At 38.0% G+C, this 14,756-nt stretch overlaps 1 protein-coding gene across 4 annotated transcripts in view; it reads left to right on the plus strand.

Annotated features, from left to right (window-relative positions):
* Nucleotides 1–14,756, plus strand: part of LOC106074651 (uncharacterized) — a 44,109-nt gene that overhangs the window by 2,647 nt on the left and 26,706 nt on the right. The window contains exon 1 of one of the 4 annotated variants that reach the window (XM_056025367.1): nt 4,574–4,792. The exons of the other annotated variants lie outside the window; for them this stretch is intronic. The gene's annotated coding sequence lies outside the window, so the exon portion shown is untranslated. Of the gene's footprint in view, nt 1–4,573; nt 4,793–14,756 lie in introns of those variants that run through there. 4 annotated transcript variants of the gene reach the window in all.

The raw sequence follows: 14,756 nt of genomic DNA on the forward strand, positions 1-14,756 counted from the left end.
GACATTTTTTTATGGTACCGGTACTAGCCTATTGTGAGGTAATGGATTTTTTTTTCTTTGACGTCATATGAATGGACTCTTTAAATGTAATGTTAAAAGAACGCACTCGGTGCACCAAGGTCTATTAACCCTCGAAAAATTGCTTGTATTAATGAAAACATATTTTAGTCTAACTAAGCCTTGTGACGTAGTGTTTTTTTTTTCCTTTGACGTCATATGGAATGAATTCTTTAAAAGAAATGCTAAAAGAACGCACTCGGTGCACCAATGTCTATGAACACTCGATAAATGGCTCGTAATGATGAAGGCGATTTTTATTCTAGCTAGGCCGTGTGACGTAGTGTTTTTTTTTCATTTGACGTCATATGGAATGAATTCTTTAAATGAAATGCTTAAAGAACGCACTCGGTGCACCAAAGTCTCTGAACACTCGATAAATGGCTCGTATCGATGAAGGCGATTTTTAGTCTAGCTAGGCCGTGTGACGTAGTGTTTTTTTTCCCTCTGACGTTATATGGAATTAATTCTTCAAATGAAATGAAACAAGAACTCGGTATAGTAATGTTTATTAAGCCTCGTTATGTGACTCGCGTTTAAAAAAGGAATGATAACTTGATTTAGATCTAATCTAGATTTTTTAAACTAGATCTAGATTTTTATTACAGTATATCTAGATCTGGATTTATATTCTAATTAAAATTATTTTAGAGTCTAGATGTAGAATTTCTAGATCTAGTTTAGACTAAAATAGACTAGATTAAGATGTAGAATTTCAATTTCTAAACTTATTGTGTAAAAAAAAAAAAGTGTAGATTTTCATTTCCAAACGTTTTGATCAATATTGTAATGTTTTAATATACTAAAACTAATCTACTATTTTTTATTTAATTTAAATTTACGGCAAATGAATCTTTGAAACATTATTACTTTTGACCATCGCATGGCTGCCTGGTCGTGCGGTTTTCGCGCTGGACAATTGTTCAGATTTATGGATGGCCCAGGGTTCAAACCCTGCCCGCTCCCATCCCCCGTCGTCCTGCGGGAGGTTTGGACTAGGAAGTAATTATCTTCAACTCTAAAGGAACATCCGAAACATGTAAAACATTTTACATCAAAATTAAATCACCTCTTGAATATTAGGCCTATTTGCGAATATGCAGATCCGACAGGGATCCGACTTCGACGGGGGCCGCCTCTGAGTTTGTGTAACACAAACTCTCTTTGTAATCTTGTTTTCTATTTCATTTGGGGCCACCAAATTCACTTCACCTAGAGCCTTCAATTATCAAAGGCTGGCCCTGACATGAAGCTTAAAGGACGAAATAGTCCATTTCCAACTGGCATGAAATCTGTAATAGTGATGTAAATAAAACCGGCCATCGCGCTGAATAGGTACGTTACCATTTGTTCTCGAAAACTAGTCCCAACATTACTTTAAATGCCCTTGAAAAAACACAACCCTTTAAATCTAGATGTAGATCGATGAGTCTTTATGAAATATGACACTGTATAGCTTCAGAATTTCGTGCGTGACTTCATGTAACAGCTACTAATTTGACAACCTTGTGAACAGTGCCTCGGGGCATATAAGCAAGGTTACTTACAGCGACAACTACAATTTCTATGGCTTCCCGCCAATTATGATACTTCTAATTATCCAATGAATCAAACAGAAATCGATAACAAAAATATTTATATTTAAAGCCAGTTATAGTAAAAAAAAAGGTTAATATATGTTTCCACAAGCATCTCTCTCTCTCTCTCTCTCTCTCTCTCTCTCTCTCACACACACACATTCTCTCTGTCTGTCTCTCAATTTCTCCAATCATAATCAGCGGAATGAAGCAGTAGGCTTATTTGTAACTGTCAAAAGGAAGAATGAAGTTATTCACCTACAGTTTACTTTCTACTAGCAAACAACAAAAACTCTCACAACATGACCTACGTCTCGCTATGCTCTGCGCTAACGTGAGGTGTAGACATAATTGGGGTTGAGGTGTTGGGGAAAAGTTTTAGAGTCCATCTGTCAATATCATCCTCATATATATTGACACCATATCATCCTCATATATATTGACACCATATCCTCATATATATTGACACCATATCCTCCTCATATAGATTGACACCATATCCTCATATATATTGACACCATATCATCCTCATATAGATTGACACCATATCCTCATATATATTGACACCATATCATCCTCATATAGATTGACACCATATCCTCATATATATTGACACCATATCCTCCTCATATAGATTGACACCATATCCTCATATATATTGACACCATATCCTCCTCATATAGATTGACACCATATCCTCATATATATTGACACCATAACCTCCTCATATAGATTGACACCATATCATCCTCATATATCCTCATATATATTAACACCATATCCTCCTCATATACATTGACACCATATCATCCTCATATAGATTGACACCATATCCTCATATATATTGACACCATATCCTCATATAGATTGACACCATATCCTCATATATATTGACACCATATCATCCTCATATAGATTGACACCATATCATCCTCATATAGATTGACACCATATCCTCATATATATTGACACCATATCCTCCTCATATAGATTGACACCATATCATCCTCATATAGATTGACACCATAGCCTCATATATATTGACACCATATCCTCCTCATATAGATTGACACCATATCATCCTCATATAGATTGACACCATATCCTCATATATATTGACACCATATCCTCATATAGATTGACACCATATCCTCATATAGATTGACACCATATCCTTATATATAGTGACACCATATCCTCATATAGATTGACACCATATCCTCATATAGATTGACACCATATCCTCATATATATTGACACCATATCCTCATATAGATTGACACCATATCCTCATATAGATTGACACCATATCCTTATATATAGTGACACCATATCCTCATATAGATTGACACCATATCCTCATATAGATTGACACCATATCCTCATATATATTGACACCATATCCTCATATATATTGACACCATATCCACAGTGGCGTATCTAGGGTGTGGGGAGGAGGGGGGGGGGGAGAATTTGGAAATCTCCCCGGGCCTCGACTTGAGAGGGGTCCCCAAATGAGTATTTCTACATTAAAAATTAAATGTTATGGAAAATGCAGGGGGCCCCCAAAGAGGTCAATCCCCCCCCGCCCCCAAACGATGGAAAATTGCTTGCAACGCCCCTGCCCGCAAATATGGGCAGTCATTGTTGTTGAATGTGAGGACTGTAACTGGTTGTGCAGGTTTCATAACGTAACGTGAGGCGTAGCCTACTCATTAATCAGTGATTACAGAAACATGAAAGCTTAACAACATCCGCCTCATAGACCGTATAGCGTTAAACCTCAATGGGAAATTTGACATAAAAGTGATGTAAAGAAATTAAAGTAAACGGGGATGGCCCATCAAAATAGAGTAATAGACTATTGGTTTTCCAATGATTCAGTAAGCGCAATAAAGATAAGGGGGCGCAGTGGCTGAGTGGTTAAGCGCTTAGCTACCGAACCTTGGGACCTGGGTTCGAATATCCGTGAAGACTGGGATCTAGAAATTCGGGATTTTTAGGACGCCCCTGAGTCCACCCAGCTCTAATGGGTACCTGACTTTAGTTGGGAAAGTAAAGGCGGTTTGTCGTTGTGCTGGCCACATGACACCCTGCTCGTTAACCGTTGGCCAAAGAAACAGATGACCTTAACATCATTTGTCCCATAGATCGCAATGTCTGAAAGGGAAACTTTACTTTATAAATATAACCTCAGGCGCCATTTTGCCCTCACTGGAATAAAGGAAAGTAGCAGATAGTCGCTGAAAGAGAAAGTTGAAAAGCTCTCACGAAGTCCGCGGAACACAAAGAAAAGTAGGCCTACATGCAGAAGATAGGCTCAGAAAATGTAAAGAAAACTTAAATAGATCCCCGGCGGACAACGGAGCTTTCTCTGCAACAGATAAGGAAAAATATGTAGGTCGCAAATAGGCATGCATTGTCATGTGAAACACTGCACATAGAGGAGACCTTATGTAGTGGAGAGTGGGGCAACCGATCTAGGGCCCGCGCACTGCTAAGGCAGCCTCTGCTGCACTCATTCTTAATCTTCAGAATCGCAGACATTGCCATTATTTGTTAATGTTTACCATTATTTCTGTGCATTTTGTGGTTCATTTGTTTCTAAAAATAACACATCATCTTATGGGTGTATTTGTGCGTTATAATCATAGTCTATGGTTATAATTTAATGTTTACAAACATTAGATCGCCTACTGGGATCTATTATACAGATCTAAATTAGTTAAATTCTTTAATATATTCATCTTTATATAGACTTTATATTAATTAATCTATATTTATATATTTTTTCTTTGCGAAGTACAAGAACTGTGATCGTTAAAGTGAGACGATCCCTTAATTTTGTGTGTCAAGACGCATTATGTTGAGGTGAGGTTCTTCAGCAATAAGATGTTAGATCTAGATCTTGATCTATATCCTGTTACTTAGATGTTACTGCACTTTGTGATTGTAAACCTACGACTTTCTTGAGCTTTGGGATATTCCCTGTATAGTTTGTTATGTAGTTTGTCAACCTTTCACGATCGCCTTTCTGTGACTTCGAGATAAGAAAAAGCATTATACATGTTGTCAAACTGAAGAAATGTATATTGATAGACACGCTATTTACAAAATGTAAAATTGACTAAATCAACATTAGGCTACGAGTTTTGAAGGTAAGACAGGAAATTAAAAATAGATCTATAAAGCTAATTTCATAATTTATTATATATAATTCTAGATATATACTTCTTCTAAGTTACTCTTACTGTTGTAAGATCTTAGTTTCATAATATAGGCCCAATATAGTCTAGATCAGTGGTTCCCAAACTTTTTTGTCTCGTGGATCCCTTGCCTTTATTTTTCAGTTTTCGGTAGATCTCTCTGTAGCTAATAATTAGGCATTTTTCAAAATTCACGTTTTTTTTTCTCAATGATTTCTAAGTCTAATTAAAACTTGATATTTATTACATGAATTTACCAAATAAAAATATATGCCTATTAGTGGGCTGTTTTGATAACAGAATTTCAATAATATTTGACTTCAATTAAGTTAGGTTTGATAGCCTATTAGTGATGTCCAGTTTTTTTTTAAATTACCATTAGAAGATTGGTAACCTGGAATTACGATTAGAAACTTTTTAATGATATTCTGATAAGTCTCAGAATGATATCCAGTTTTTAAATTGCACTTTAAGCTCTTCATTAGTACTTATTCCAAACAGTTCTTGTATTGTTACATTCGTTTTTCCTATATCGTCATCATATGAATTGATTATCAATTGAAGTATTGCCGTATTCAGGATATACTCAAACCTTAGCTGAAAATTAGAATACAAGACGGACAACAACTTTTGTTTGCACGAGTTGCGGAAAAATATGTAGGTCGCAACTGAGTTTGTGTAGTCGCGTGAAACACTGCACTCATCCTTAATCTTCGGAATCGAAGCCATTATTATTTTAGTCTCAAATGATCCTTGACGTTGATAAACTTCGATGGAATTCCGTAATGATTCGTCAGCCTCATAATTGTCTCTCTGTCAATACTGTCGAAGGCTTTCTCAAAATCTACAAAGGTCACGTACAGAGGATATTGCCATTCAATGGATTTTTCTGTGATAATGCGTAGTGTGGTCAGTACATGCTTTTTTCTTGACATGGTCATAGTCTTTTGTCTATGGCATCTTTTAGGCGTGACAGTGTTTGCTTTAGTTAAAACCTTACTAAGTGTTGACAGTAACGTCATTGCTCGCTGGTTGTTGCACTGGGTATAAATGTCACCTTTCTTGGGTAACCTGATTATAGGTTGTTCCGAAATCTTAATACCTTCAGCTGATGTTTTGGGATCTGCTTTAAGTGCTTCCACCTGTATACCACCTGGGCCTGCCGCCTATCCGCTTTGTGCACTTTTGATGGCCTTGATGTTTTTTACTTTAGTAGTGGGAGCCATGTTAATTTCTGAAGGTATGTCTGATAAATATTCGGGAGGTTTTCGGTTCAAAATTTCCTGGAAAAATATCTATCTCTCTGTCCAACATTACTGGTGATGCCCTTTCCTTGTTTGTCTTTCACTGGCTTGTTAGTGTTGGTGTTTTTTCTAGATAAGGTTCTTGTTATTTTTTATAACCTTCTCATGCCTTTTTGTTTAACTGCCCTCTCTGCATCGGCTGTCATCTCATAAAGGAAGCGATTTTGTCCTCTCTGGCATTCTTCCTACAGACTTGTTTGCTTCAACATACTGAGTCCTTAGATGAGCTTTTCTCTATTCGTTCTGGCTTCGGTTGATCTTCTCTTTCAGATATTTGGATTTTGGCCAATGTCTCCGCCTATAACTGTTCTTTGTTTTCTTTCGTTTTCCTCCCTAGAACCCCAGAGTGAGGCAGTGTTGCTCATCGAGTATTTCAAATGTATTTTTGATCTCACAGTTGAAGACTTCCTTTTTTTTTTGTGTTCACGCTTCGAATACTGGATGTTGAATTTTTAGTTTAGTAGGCTGTATGAAGGATCTTTGAAGGATTTGTGTTTGATCCTTGCTGATGTGATTAGCAATGATGTTCAGACTTTCAAAGGCTCACCCTGACATCAAGAAGGGTTCTCCTCCAAGTCCGAAAAATTGTAAAATGGTCGATTAGATTTTCTATTTTACCATCTGGGGAAGTCAAGATTGTCTTGTGTATGTTTTTGTGTGGAAAGATGGTTCCTCCAATGATTAGATCGTTGAATGCTCAGAAATCAGCAAAAAGTCCTTACTTTCATTGCATGTGTCTGCACCATGTTTTCCTATGTGAAGCTCCTTACCGGCATTGTCTGTACCTACTTTTGCATTCAAATCACCCATAATAAGCTTGATATTTCTTTAGGCGGTTGTCCTAGTTTGGACTCTAGAGCGTTACAAAATTATTTTTTCTCTTATTCCCCGTTCCTTTGCATTAAACATGGCTGACATAGGTCGCGAGGAAACTGACTTCCATCTCCAAGCTTTTGATGCCAATAAAGGTTGCTTCCCCTGTGTGTGATCGTTTTCTAGATATCCAGAATATATAATGGTGTCACCAGATGTCATAGACTGCTTCATTAAATCGTGGTCTAGATCTTGATATCCAGAATATGTAATGGTGTCACCAGATGTCATAGACTGCTTCATTAAATCTTGGTCTAGATCTTGATATCCAGAATATATAATGGTGTCACCAGATGTCATAGACTGCTTCATTAAATCTTGGTCTAGATCTTGATATCCAGAATATATAATGGTGTCACCAGATGTCATAGACTGCTTCATTAAATCGTGGTCTAGATCTTGATATCCAGAATATATAATGGTGTCACCAGATGTCATAGACTGCTTCATTAAATCGTGTTCTACTCAGGCCTGTTAAAGTTGATTTTGTATTTTCTCATTTCATTTGCTACTCCCGTTTACTCTGCCACTATGGTAAAGGGTTCCAAAGGACCAGGTCTCTATCCTTATTGAAGTCTTATGGTAGTCAGAAGGTTTACGAAGGCTTTCACCAGTATAAGTAATAGACACTTCCAAAGAGGAACCTTCCTGGTCAAGTTGGTTTGATATGTTTGCGGTTTCTGGATAAATAGTGATGGGAGGTTACTATAGCCTTATGATCACTCATCCTCAGAAGGCTTGGAACCGGCAAAATACCAGGTGTAACCAGGCGAAGTTGAATCAATAGTTAGGCCTACTTATGGATAATCGGATTTGACAACTAAAAGACTAAAGACAACTAACCAAAGGGAAGGACTTCGGCCATAAATGGCCATTCACTAGCCCCCCTTAATTGTCCGTATGTCAATATTAGATGATCATTCATCCACTCTAAACGATATCACTATTATAATCACTCAGTGGCGTAGCTAGAGTGTATGATGCCTGGTGCGGTACCTCATCTTGATGCCCCCCCCCCCCCAAAAAAAACAAAAACAAAACAAATTAATAACATAGCAAAACCTGTTCAAAATAATATGTATTCATTAATCAAATATTGTTAATTCAAAAAAAAAATCACTTCTACATAAACATACTACAAATGAATTTTACGCGCTTTCTTGCTGGCAAAAGTATCAATAATTTTATCGAAATCCATTTTTTTCCACCTGCTCTTGTTCAATGGACAAAATGGCCAAATTAGAGAGTCGTAAATTTGTCATCGTTGATCGCAAGTAATTCTTGATCAGTTTATGTTTGGAAAAACTTCTCTCGCATGTAGCGACGTTTATTGCAATAGTAAAAAATATGCGAATCATGATGACGATATTCGGGACTGAATCATCTAGCTGATATTTATTTATAAAAGTCAAGAGCTCAACAGGTCTTTGTTTTGGAAATTCGGAGGCTTCTGATGAAACTGTGACAAACCGTTGAAGCCTCTTTCGCTCCAGCATAAATTCGTTTTTATCAATGTCGCTAGGAGTACTATCGAGATTGATTTCGACCTGAGGATTTAATAGCTGGGAAGGCGACAAAAATTCATATCTATCTGCTACATTATGAAGTTGCTCGAATCGGGTGATTATTTCTTGAACAATCCTGTCCAAGGTAGAATAAATTTCCCTTCGTAGCTCTTCTTTGTGTGTAAGTACAGAGTAGTCACTTTTCTCACCATGTATCTTTTCCTTATGGCCAATACGTTTTTGAGGTTCTGTACTGATTCTCAGATCTGAGCACACGCTTTCGGCAAAGGTAATGCTGGCTTCAGCAATGTCCTCTCGATTACTACTTTAATATGTCTCTAATGTTTTTAGTTTGAGTGAGCAGTCTCGAATAGACAATCCTTGTTTTTGAAGGTAGAATTGCGCATCATTAATTTCAGTTAATACAGGATCTAGTCGATGAATTTTCATCTCTGCTAGTTAATGTCTCCAGAGTTTGAGCAGGCAATGAATATTGACTTCTAGAATACGTTTTTGGACACCGTAGTTTTGATCTTTCATGACCGCAGCATTATCATAGCCTTGACCCCTGCAGTCCATTATGTACTGTCAAAAATAATAGAGAAATATTTGGCTTGTTTTACTTGCTGTATGATTTGTTTTTTTTAGCGTGATCCCCCAATTTTGTAATAAATTCATTTTGTATTTGTGAAGAAATGTATGTATTCGGTCTGGAACAAAGCTTAGTTCGAAGCACATGCTCCCTCAAGAGTGGATCGTACGTTGATAGTAATTTTACTACCTCTCCAGGTTTTCGTCTCTTGTATAATCAAATCTTGGGCCTTGTTGTCAATACTGTTCCCTACTCTCAGGTGAAGTTCCCTCCAAGAAAGCGATGACTGAATGTGAGCTCTGCTGGTCTCATGTTTTTTCTATTTTCGGGGATAACCTCCACCACTCATTGAATCCATCTTTGGCCCCTTTACATTTAAGGAGGGAGAGGGCGGTACTTACGGCCTACGAGCGCTACTAAAGAGGCGACTCTAGGCTACCCACCACAATCTTAGTGCAACAGTGGAGAGAGAGGAACCGCATAAAAATGCGATCGTTCCTCCACATTGCGGCCAATTTGTCAAAATCATATGGGTTCTCCACTGATAGAATTCCTATTAGAAGGATTAGTACTTGCCCTCCGTGGAGAAGATTGCCGGCCCCACAAATAAGCATGTCCCTTGTAGGGCAAGAGGGAGCCACCAAGAGGCGATTAACACCTGCCATACTCCAAAACTTGGCATCAGCTACACTAAAGTCCTACCGATGGGTCGTAATGAGGGACCTCGATAGATCTGGGTATGGGGCCCTTATAGACTACACAGACCTGACAGAACCAGAGATGCCGATTTCTCCGTCTGAGCTTAAAAGGGTTTTGAGGTGCCAGCCAGACTACTCAGTCTTGAGCACTGTTCATCATTTTGTTTACGTTACAGTATTACAATTAACTAGTTAGTTAAAAAAAACTCGTAGAAAACAAAGGTTAGCTTATTTTAAAAACTTGACATTACAATGGAATTATTTCCAAAATTAAACTATTAAGAATCATAAAGAAATGAATAAACTAAGACAATTGTTTAGAGCTAGAGTTTAGAAATATATTTGTAAACTCAATATCTAGATGAAACCAATGGACTAAACAATGAAGTAAAAAAAGGTTGGCCTATCTTCTTCTTCTTCTTTATATTACAAAGCATCGATCAGTGTAGTAACAACAACAGATAAATTTAGTAAATTAGATTAAAACTGTTCTATAGCTTACATTGTATGGAAGAAATAGTCAAAGAGATGAAACAAAATAGCAACATGACTAGTTTATAAATCGTTAGTTTATGTTTAAAATACAGTAGCTTATGTTTGCTCGTGTCCATACAATTAGTCGCTTTTACTGAAATGCTCAGGGAAATAGAAAATTAATACACACTGGGGGAATTTTGGTGCCCCTCTCCACTTGGTGCCCTGTGCGGCCCGCACCACCCGCACATTGGTAGCTACGCCACTGTAATCACTATATCACACTGAACCATATCTTAATAACAATTTAATAATAACAACTTAATAATAATAATAGATGCAATAATTTTCAGAGCAGGAAAACTAATGCAATATATAACGGTGGCACCTTTCGCCACGCACACATCTAGATTTAGCTATGAATAAAAATATGAAACTGTATCATTCTATTTTTTTTTTCCATTATCGAACACTATCATAGCTGAGGTACAGAGTCAAATCGCATCAACGTAGCCGAAGCCCATGCCCATGCGTATGCATGTAAACATGTCTTTTCTCGGTATACTGTGGCATTTTACGTCTCGAGAGACGATCTTTTCCCTTTGCAACTTCTTGTGTGACTAAAGAGGCCAATCCTTGATACACAGCTGCGATCGCAGGTTGGGCATATATAATCACCAGGCGCCGTTGCATTTTCACCCTTCTTTCTGTTTCTGTTGTGTATGACATCTGCAATCTGTGACCCTTCCTTTATGCTCTCTCTCCATGTGGATCTGTCCAGTGCCACCTCTTCCCAGTTGCCAGCGTCAATTTTGAAGAGCTTCATGTCGCGTTTGCATACAGTCGTATAACGTAAAAGTGGGCGACCAGCGGCTCTCCTGCCTTCTATTAGATCGCCATACAGGATGTCCTGTGGAAGTCGACCTACTGGCATTCTACGATCGTGGCCAAGCCAGCCAAGGCGTCTGCTGCTGATAACAGAGCGGATGTCCTGGCATCCTGCTCTTTGTAGCACTTCCTCATTGGTTATCTTATCTTGCCACCTTATTTTAAAGATCCGCCTTAGGCATCGGAGGTGGAAGACATTCAGCTTTTTTTCCTGCCATGAGTAGGTTGACCATGTTTCACTTCCGTACAGCAAGGAGCTCAACACACAGGTCCGGTAGACTAGGGCTTTAGTACTGCTAGTCAGCAATATGTTGTCCCAGACTCTTTTCTGCAACCATGACATGGTGGCCATTGCCTTGGCTATCCTGTTGTTTATGTCTTTATCCAGTAGAGTGGTGTTGGGTATGATGGAGCCAAGGTAACAAATGTGATCAACAATTTCTAGTGGTTGGCCATTAATGCTTACTTGAGGTGCAGTGTTTGTGTTTTGGACAAGTATCTTAGTCTTGCTTTGACTGATGTTTAAGCCGAACTTCTGGCAAGCAGCAGATAGTTTGTCAACCAGGGACTGTAGCTGAATATCAAAATCAGCCACAATAGCTGCATCATCAGCATACAGGAGCTCCCTGACGAGTAGCTTCCTAACCTTGGTTTTTGCCCGCAGCCTTGATACATTAAATAGTTTTCCAGAGGATCTTGTTTGGAGAAACACACCTTCGTTTATGTCGCTGTACGCATAATGCAGTAGACAGGAGAAGAATATGCCAAACAGAGTACATCCCTGCTTGACACCACTGCAAACCTCAAAAGGTACTGATTGGACTTCATTGAATTTGACAGTACATTTAGTTTCCACGTGAAAACACTCAATCAACTTCAGTAGTTTGGGAGGGCAACCTATTTTCCTCAGGAGTTTGAAAAGGCCACTTCTGCTGACCATGTCAAAAGCTTTAGTCAGATCAACAAAAACAATGTAAAGGGGTCTGTCTCTCTGAATTTCTCCTGCAGTAGTCGTAGAGAAGATATCATGTCTATAGTTGATCTACCGCTACTGAATCCACACTGAGACTCTGGGTAGACTTTAGAAGCTATCACTTGCAGCCTGGATAGTGCCAATCTAGCAAAGATTCGGGTGATGCAGAGGTCAAGCTGGTGCCACCTTTTTGAGAGTGGGTGCTGCCAAGGACTTTATGGCGTTCCTTGCCAGAGAAGAATGTATTTGTTACACACAGTTCATGAGAGCTACAGAACTCGAGTAGCCTTTGGCCATTTTCATTGATTTTGCCAACACCATGAAGTCCCAAGCATTTTGGCCATGCATCATTTCCATCACCAACACGGGCATTAAAGTCTCCATTTATATAGAGGTGTTCACACAGCCATTGGACAGAGTTTTTCTCGGTATAATATGCTTAAATAAGAGTCTATAGAACTACCGTAAAATTGAAGTGTTGAGACATATTAGAATAGACGTGTATAGGCCTACCTACATACATACATACATACACAAATATACATTCTAGATCATGGGTGGCAACCTTTTTGGATCGAGGGCCGCATTTCTTTAAATTTGGGAATGGCGGGCCGCATATGTACATACAACTTAGAAAGATACTCTAGCTATAACTTTTAATTCATAGTTACACTGTATTATATTCACGTTTCTTTTTTTCCACACTCCACGTTAAGGAATTACAAGAAGAAGTAGCAATTTTTGAAATCAATTAATATTTTTTTCTAAATTGCTGTTGTCTTTTTTTTATTACAATAACCCTACTAATATACAGTAGTACTTAATGTGCAGTATTTTACATTTTTACAATCGTGCATAATGTTCCGGAACTATGGAACTAGCTTACTAGTTGTTACCCTTGTGACTGCTGTCAAATTACAGTCAGTCGAAATCGACCAGTAATTATACTTGTTTAGTTTCCCCCCACCCAAATTATAATACTTGTACACTGGATAAGACAATATATGTTCCGGAAGTTAAATGTCGGGACGAGCGAAACTTGGCCTTTTGGAGCATTACCAGAGAATGCTGGCCATGTCCTTCAATGGTGCATACTAAATCAGAGACCCGAATAGGACTCTGGCCCCAAAGCCCTCCTATAGAAAAAAAAAACTATTTGGAGAACTGCCTGTATCTGGAAAACATTGCGCGGTTCATCTTAGATATAGGATTACTGATCTTAACCCTCCAACATGTAAAATGAGAACAAACAAAAAGAAAACAGATGAATGTGTACACAAATAGTGTGAACAGCAGCACATTTTTTAAAGTGTTGACATACAGATTCTGGCACCCATAAAACTCCTGTGGACGTACTGACTGGAAATTCTCTTTGCTCGGAGTTATGTCCTCTGGAGCTAAATCAGTTTCTGCGCTAAATGGTGAGCTAATGGTATTGATAACCAGTTCTTGACGTCTTAAAATTTGCTTTTATAAATTGCAAAATTAAGGAATCTAAATAAATGTTGTACTTTTAATCATTTCACTAGAAATAATTTCACCTTTCGGCAAAGGAAAATGACAATGCCTGTTTTCTTTTGCTTGATTGTAGAAATGGGAAGGCCTTGTTTGAAAAGATTTAACATCCTTTTACATTTCATATGCAAAATACTCATTGCAAAAGTGGTTATGAAACCTGAAATCTGTCTTCCACTTTTCATTAGAAATATTGGTAACAAAGTCACAGTCAATGTCCTTCAAGTAACAGAACAACTTCTTCCTTCAGATTTTATAATGTTCTCGTTTACCTTGCCCATGTTAAGTTTGAGGAAATATTGGATTATTTTGATCATAATCGGAACTACCTGTGGGTAATGCATCCTAGCTGTAATAAGTTTAATTACTACAGATACTTTGCCATCACAAATTTGAAATTTTATGAAGGTTTGTGCAAACTTTGCTGTTTAAAATTTATGGTTGAGGTATTAAAAAAAACACACTATTTTACTCAGTCAAAGATCGAGCTCCAACAGTTGTCACCCTTGCCATCTTCTTCCAAGCATACCCAACATTCAATATAGTTCTTCATAGCATTGAATAAAAACTGATCAGAGATTGTGTCTTGAACTGAGTGTATTGATGTATATAGCCAATAAGCATAGTCTTTTGTTTGCTTGAAACTTTTTATAATGACAGTTTCAATCATTTATATTTATATTATTTTTAATATATTTGCATTTTTATAAACACAAACACTGCACCTCAAGTAAGCATTAATGGCCAACCACTAGAAATTGTTGATCACTTTTGTTACCTTGGCTCCATCATATCCAACAACACTCTACTGGATAAAGACATAAACAACAGGATAGCCAAGGCAATGGCCACCATGTCACGGTTGCAGAAAAGAGTCTGGGACAACATATTGCTGACTAGCAGTACTAAAGCCCTAGTCTACCGGACCTGTGTGTTGAGCACCTTGCTGTACGGAAGTGAAACATGGTCAACCTACTCATGGCAGGAAAAAAAGCTGAATGTCTTCCACCTCCGATGCCTAAGGCGGATCTTTAAAATAAGGTGGCAAGATAAGATAACAAATGAGGAAGTGCTACATAGAGCAGGATGCCAGG

Source organism: Biomphalaria glabrata, chromosome 4, assembly GCF_947242115.1.
Source record: "Biomphalaria glabrata chromosome 4, xgBioGlab47.1, whole genome shotgun sequence".
Lineage (NCBI taxonomy): Eukaryota > Metazoa > Mollusca > Gastropoda > Planorbidae > Biomphalaria > Biomphalaria glabrata.